Genomic DNA, 8049 nt, shown 5'->3' with positions numbered 1-8049 from the left:
GTATTAAATGTCTTCAATACTTGGTTCTCCCAACCCGATCTTACGGGAATTCGTACGAATTTTACGAGGTGGCTAATTCGTAACAATTCGTACGACCTCACTCGTACGAATTATTACGATTATGTTAAATCGTACATATTTTACGAATTAGCCAATTCGTACGAATGACCTACCCCTGACCCCGCCCCTAAACATAACCGTCACGTGGGTTTAGACGAATCGTACGAATTCATACGAGTGAGGTCGTATGAATTAGCCACTTTTGAATCACTCGTACGAATTGGTCGTGAGATAGCGTAGGTTCTCCATGTACGTGTATTGTTTTGACCATTATTGCATTTAAATTTAAAATAGCTGCTTGATAATCTATAAATCCTAATTGATTTCAGTTTAATCAGGATTAAATGAGACATTTTTTCCTAGCAGTCAGAGGTGTGGTTTCAGAAACTGTCCTGATTTTTTTATTTTTATTTGGTTCTTTGCTCTTGTATCTTTTATGAGGGTGAATTGAAGTGGCACAGAGCCTCAGATGTGCGCTGACTCTGCCCGAATATCACAGCGGAGCCATAAATCTTGTGTTTTTGAGGCTAGCCTCAGAGGCGTTTGGAAGCTGCTCCTTGTGTCGATAGCCCAGAGTTTCTGGAAACGGTTATATAACCACACAAAGTGGTGAAAACCAGAATCTAAAGTAGAGCAAGTCGGTGTCTGTGCAGCAATTCGTGGAACGACTGTATTTTGTGCTTGAACGTGATATATTTAAATGAATTACTGAAAACATTTGTTGGAATTATGGAATAATGCTCTGCGTCTCTACATTCTAAACCTTCAATTAAGTGAATGAAATGCTGCACTCGATGACTTTACCGAGTTCAGACGTCTGTGGAGGGATTTGGAACGGTTGGTGCACCACTGAATTGAATTACGCTTCCCATGCCGTGACCTTTCTCCATTCTCATGGCCCACATGGTCAACCGAAACATGACGGAATGGTAAAATGGTTCCAGAAGTATTGCACTAGTTTGAGCTGGATTGAGGCTGCAGGCTCGAATCAAGAGCAGAAGAGGATTTATATGTGCATCAAATAACGTGCATGTTGTATTCTGGATCATTCTGAGATTCCATAGTGATTTGGGCCAATAATATGTTCATTGCATAAGTTCATTGCTTCAGAAAAGCACCCGTGGTTCCAGTCATAAATGAAGAGCTGAGTCTACTAATTTAAGTAGCATGTTAGTGCTAAAATTAGGCGTCAGTGAACTTTGTTAAACTGCTATAAGTGGGTCCACATGAGGGGAGGACCATATAAAAGTATAACCGTGCGTACAGGACAATCGGCTTCATGAGAAAGCAATGGCATTCACTCAAGGGCTGCCCCCTGCCCCTCCCGACTAACTTACTCCGGCATAATCAGTGCTTTGTGCTGGCTGTGGAATCCGGGACAAAAACGCAAGACTCAATTATAGAGAAGGTCCGAAAAAGACTGTTACCCCAGCAACCACAGAAAGCCTTTAAAGGCAGACGTGAACTTAACCGGTGCCGCAGCTTTTGTATACCGAGTCATGCTGCTATTGAGGAGCCCGGGGCCAAAACCATGTGCAGTCATCACTGTGCCAAAGCTTTAGAGTTTGTCATGAGTTAGTGGTGTTTGTAAAGCCAAGCATCGCTATTATTATTGCTCAAACAAACCCCTAATACTAAGTCTTAAAGGGTTCACCTAAAAATGAAAATTCTTACATTAATTACTCAAAAACTAAGCATGTGAATTACTTATTATGTCTTTACTACCTATAGGGCTTGAAAGTGGTAGTTGCGTAGCTGTCAATGGAGGGACAGAAAGCTCTCAGATTTCATCAAAAACATCTTCATTTGTGTTCCAAAGATAAATGAAAGTCTTTGGAACGACATGAGGGTGAACAATTAATGACAGAATTTTCATTTTTTTGGGGCACCTAACCTTTTAAAGGAGTAGTTCTCTTTTGAAAAAACTTTTGCTGATAATTTACTCACCCCCACGTCATCCAAGATGTCCATGTCATTCTTTATTCAGTCGAAAAGAAAGGTTTTTGATTTAACCACTCCATTTGATTCATTCAACGTATGAAGGGAACGAATTGACTCGGAAAAAGATTTGTTCATTTTGATGAACGAGTTCGAACAGGAGAGTCACGAACGCGCATCACAGATCAGAGCAAGGCGAGCATTTGAGCGTATAAAACGTAAACGTTTTTATTTATTTATTAAATGAGCGATCATTTCGCTTGATAAGACCCTTATTCATCGTCTGGAATCGCTTAAAGCCCTTTGAACCGACTGCACTGAAACTGGTTCCCATTGAAGTCCATTATATGGAGAAAAATCCTGGAATGTTTTCATCAAAAACCTTAATTTCTTTTCGACTGAAGAAAGAAAGACATGGACATCTTGAATGACATGGGGGTGAGTAAATTATCAGCAAAAGTTTTTTGAAAAGTGAACTACTCCTTTAAACATGTAACGTCATCTGCATAGCAACACACTAAAATCTATTCGAACATAGCAATGCACCAAAAACCATTTAGAACACTTCAAAAACAACCAGAACTCCTACGCATAGCAAACCAAAACCCATAATGAAAATATAGTATCTGATTATAAATGATGTAAAGCTAAGATATAAGCTTTGCTAAACGGTACGTTTTACATATAAAAGTAGCTGTCTACTGAATTTTATGTCCCAAAATGAAATATAATAAAGGTGGTCAGAGGCACGTTGTGGACCCAAAAACAATAAAGGATAAAAGAAGTGGAAACAGCCTGGAGTTCATTAGCAATTTCACTGCAACCAGCTCTGGAATGAACCGAGGGGGAGAGGATGAAGGACAAAGATATACTGATCCAGACAAGCACGCTTGGAGGAATTGCTGATCGCCATGTACTTCAATCCTCGCTGGTGAGAAAACAGGCCTGGTGAAAGATCAGTGTGGATACGTGGGCGAAGATTCTTTGTTTCTGTGACTCTCCGGCCCAATATGAAATTGGTTCAAGCTAAAAAATCTGATCAAAGCTGCCCATTTTTCTCAAATCTGGCTGCGTTTGGTCTATAGAAATGCTTTAAAATGTTTTGTCTGTGCTCAGATTGCCTCGGTTTTCTTTTAACCAAACCATTTTATCAATTTAAATGTATATTACACATTATTACGATCATTATTGTAGGTGAAAGATTGAGAAGTGGGCTTTAATGAGAACCGCAGATGGTTTATAGCAGCTCTCCCAGTTTAAATTTCCCTGGATACAAGCTGAAACCATGTGTCTGTGACATCTGAGACTTCCTCACATGCCTGTGGATATTTTTTTTGTTTGTTGCTGCAGAACCCTCACATTCCCTGGCCGCTCAGACTCTACGGTTTTCAGAACGAAGACTTCAGTATTGATTCTTCTGCTTTCAAATCCAAACCAGTGGCCCCTAGCCATCTCAATTCATCCCCCAGACACTCAACTCTGAAAGGGAGGGATCTTTTCTTAGCGGAGAGAAGGAAAATCATGCTGTATATTGGAATGCACAAAGGTTTTCTTTATTAATTAAAAGGAGTTTCTGTTACAGTACCTCCCGTTAATCTAAAACAGCTGGATTTGAGTTGAGAATCATATGTTATCTTTATGAAGCCCAAAGTCATTTTCGTAGTGACGCCCAGGCAGACGAAGGTGAATTTACAGCAAAGTAAGAGCATTTCTGGTTTCTGGACTTTAAGTTTATGACATCAGCTTCTGAACAATAAAGGCCACATTTCTCCAGCATGATGTGAACCTTCTCACATTTAGTCAGCTTATAAAAGAGAAGGTAAGACTTCCTTTGTTTTACAACCAATTAGTCAAATAGTTTGTTCTATTAACAGGCGGAAAACAGCAACAGGCCTGAATTATAATCATCCTGGACTTCATCAGGGGCCATACAGTGGAGATCACATGGGTAATGTTTGAATATACATGTAAATATATATAAAAAAGAAGATTTAATAAAATGTCTTTCAGTTTAGGTAAGCTTGAAATCGATAAATTGACCATGTTTACTTTCTAAACACTGTAAGAATGTTTAGATATTTGTACTAGAAAACGAGAAAAATACTGATGAGGATCAGGTTTTTTCTTGTAGTGCAATAGTCAAAATTAATTGTAAAGATGTTTTTTTAGGAACAGTTTTCATTGAAAGAAAATTGATTATTTAGTTAAATGGTTCTTAGAATTTTAAAAACTTGCATGATCCTACATTATAGTTTCTTTAAATATTGATTGATTGGTTATTTCCTGCTCAGACGGTTTTCGAAAGAACAGTATTCATAAGAGAAATTATACAGTATTTAATTGTTTTTGATTTTTACAGTATATACATAAAATACTGTAAATGGAAGTACAGTACCCTTACTGTAAAAATATTCACAGTAACTTACTGGCAACAATTAGCCAGTAAGTTACTGTAAATACAACTAAAATCACAGTGTTTAATTTTTGATTTCACAGTATAAACATAAACTACTGTAAATGGAAGTACAGTGCCCTTACTGTAAAACGTATTCACAGTAACTTACTGGCAACAATTAGCCAGTAAGTTACTGCAAATACAACTAAAATCACAGTGATTAATTGTTTTTGATTTCACAGTATATACATAAAATTCTGTAAATAAAAGTACGGTACCCTTACTGTAAAACTAATTCATAACTTACTGGCAACAATTAGCCAGTAAGTTACAGTAAATACAATTAAAATCACAGTGTTTAATTGTTTTTGATTTCACAGTATAAACATAAAATACTGTAAATGGAAGTACAGTACCCTTACTGTAAAACGTATTCACGGTAACTTACTGGCAACAATTAGCCAGTAAGTTACTGCAAATACAACTAAAATCAGTGATTAATTGTTTTTGATTTCACCGTATATACATAAAATACTGTAAATGAAAGTACAGTACCCTTACTGTAAAATGTATTCACAGTAACTTACTGGCAACAATTAGCCAGTAAGTTACTGGCAACAATTAGCCAGTAAGTTACTGTAAATAAAACTAAAATCACAGTGTTTAATGTTTTTGATTTCAAGGTATATACATAAAATACTATAAATGGAAGTACAGTACCCTTACTGTAAAATGTATTCACAGTAACTTACAGGCTAATTGTTGCCAGTAAGTTACTGATAATTTTTACTGTAGGCCTGATTTTTTTTACAGTGTTATCTACTGACTACAAAACATTTTTCGGTTCCATTTGGAACGTTGATTTCCAAGATTCTAGATGCAACCCATTGGTGGATGTCATCTGAAAGCAATGGAAGCATATTTCCAGATGCATTAACTTTAGATTTACAACAACACAGGCATTTATGGCCCTGGGGATTATGACATGCTCTCAATTTCTATAAAAGTACTCTGAGATAAATCCCCAACCAGTGAGGAATGTCCTCGCACGTCGAGAGGGAAGACTAGCACACATGTGAACAAATTCTGAGACACGGTGGTAGAAAGGAAATGGCCGTTCACTTTGGCAGTGAATCCACTGGAAGAAAAACAGACCTTCCTACTGTATTTTTTTGGGTGGCTGGCTGGCATCTTGCCAAAGAGTCCAGTCTGTTGCATGAGAGCCATTTTGAACGGCTTTATTGAAGAGGAATCCAGCTGAAGAGCCCAGACCTCTCTGGTCTAAGTAATGCAAAGGTTCTGGAACATTACATAACCTTGCTATGAATGCATAAACCACTGCTCTCTTTCTTTTACACACACATCAGTATTTGAGTGCTTAACCAAGGGCTGTCTGTAACTGTGCGCCTGTTCTCCTTGGAGGGAGGAATGTTCCTCTGGTTAAACAATTGGTTTTTGCTTAGAGTTTGTCAAGACTGAACAGAAGTAGTTTTGATTTGTTAGTGCTCATCCTTAAAGGGATAGTTCACCCCAAAATGAAAATTCTGTCATTAATTACTCACCCTCATGTCGTTCCAAACCCGTAAGACTTTACTTCACCTTGAGAATACAAATGAATTTGATGAAATCTGAGAACTGAAACTTATACGCTTCAAAAAGTTCATAAAGAGTTCATAAAAGTAATCCATATGAATTAAGTGATTTATTCCATATTTTCTGAAGAGATAGGCTACGGTCACTTGATATGATGAACAAATGTAATTTAGGCTATATATATATATTTTAAATTAAAATAGAAATAAAAAAATTAAAAGTATTTTTTAACATGACCAAGTCAGTCCTGGTGAAATATAAAATTGAGCCTGATTTATGCAACAACACTATCCACTCATAATGTTTCCCTCCTGAGGCCCCAAAATTGATTCCAGAATTATAACTCATAACTCAACACTTATAATTGTCTTCAGGCAGCTGGAGTTCTAGAAATTTCACATTGTACATTGGCAGACAGCACAGACTATTAATAAAAATTAAAGCTCAAAGAACATTCCTATTAGTCAGGCCTGTTTCATTTTTCCTGTACGTGTTAGCTAAGTTAGCCCACTCTATTTCCTCAGGAAAAGGTCTGGAGAATGGAATCCTTTCCGCATGGGGCCTAATGAAGTGGAGGGAGGAGAGTGACACACATGCAGGAAAATCATGATGGAGCGGATTTAAACAGCATGATTAATCCTGGAACCATAAATTAGTTTTTTGGATAGTCAACAAGAAAATGAAATGTACTGTATTAATCTGATTACTGTAATAATTTGCGTGATAATGTGGAAAATAAGAATGCCGTATCAAATCTGTGCTATTCTAGTTCTGCTCAAAATGGTAATCACACCACTGTAGACTGACTGCTCTCTGGTGGTCAGTAAAGAAGTTGCACTTTCAATTATTCGTGTTTGGGTGTCTGTAAAACTCGTAGACGGTAAAACTATGTATTGTGGCTTATAGACTGCCTCTTGGCGACTGTCATGATGGTTTGGCACCTGTCTGTTGTCCTGATATGGTAACATGTGTGATGCAACTTTGGCATGTGTGTTAAGGACATTCTGCCAAGTGTGAGAGCTGTACTAGTGCCCTAGTTTAACATGGCAGGGGTCAACATTTGAACATCCCACCTGTTTGTTTGGTCAATATAATGTGAACTTTGTCTGAATGTGTAATCCCTTACGAGCTAACAAGGAAGCTAAAGAGCGCCAAAAGCGAGATTTCGTTCTCACTAGCCGGCCTCTGTTACATACCCAACTTCAAGTTATAGCATAATCCAAGTTGGTGAAAAATACCTGGAAAATTGCCCTCAGTTTAGTCTTTTGTAAAGTGGCTTGCATGGGTCAGAAATGATCAAGGGCATAAATAAAGCCACCAAAAGTGACAAAAAGGTGTTTTATAGCAAGCATTGTGCCTTTATGTTTCATTTCTGACACTGGGACTGCTTAATATAGGTGAAAGCACAGTCATGGGAAATCCTTTTCACTCTATTTCCAGTAGGCCAAAAATCATGAATGACAAAAAAAAAAAAAAAAAAAAAAAAAAAAGAAAGAAAGAAAAAAAAGAAAGAAAGAAAAAAAAGAAGAAAAAAGAAAATATCCTTAAAATATGTTAATAATGAGAATGGTGATTAGAGGAGTAATCCTACTGATGGATGGTGTGTCAATGAAATATATTTCTGACCTAGCTATTTTTAGCTTTGTGGGAAAAAATAATATAGCTTAAAATCTTTCTAGATGATTATCCAAATCAGATTTTTTGGTTGATAAAAGTAGACCCACTTACCGGTATACAATAGCCTATATACATAATACTTATACAATTATCGGTAACACTTAACTTGAAGGGGTGTGCATAACATGACACCTTCATAATCATGACATATTATGAATATGAAGGAAGTTTTATGCATGTTTGTGACAACTGTCATTAAGTGTTATTCGCTCAGTTATGTCATTTTTAATGCAAATATGACATTGTTTGAGTGATATCTTGTCTTTGTTATGTCACCTTGACATAAACCAATACATCATAACCTGCCTGACATAACTGAGCCAGTGTCTTTGTCGTGACAACTTGACACTACTAAGATAACTGTCATAAACATGACATAGCAGATT

The 8049-nt window shown here is 37.0% G+C and overlaps 1 long non-coding RNA gene across 1 annotated transcript; it reads left to right on the top strand.

Moving 5' to 3' along the window:
* Nucleotides 1-2419: 2419 nt before the first annotated feature.
* On the top strand, nucleotides 2420-7420 carry LOC120488421 (uncharacterized). Its single transcript, XR_005624616.2, has 3 exons — nucleotides 2420-3697; nucleotides 3873-3946; nucleotides 6511-7420. It is a non-coding gene; the product is annotated as an uncharacterized LOC120488421 (long non-coding RNA).
* The last annotated feature ends 629 nt before the right edge of the window (nucleotides 7421-8049 follow it).

This window comes from Pimephales promelas, chromosome 22 (assembly GCF_988280905.1).
Source record: "Pimephales promelas chromosome 22, fPimPro1.hap1.1, whole genome shotgun sequence".
NCBI lineage: Eukaryota > Metazoa > Chordata > Actinopteri > Cypriniformes > Leuciscidae > Pimephales > Pimephales promelas.
Note: the sequence above shows the minus strand (reverse complement) of the source record. Positions and strands in the feature narration are given on the sequence as shown.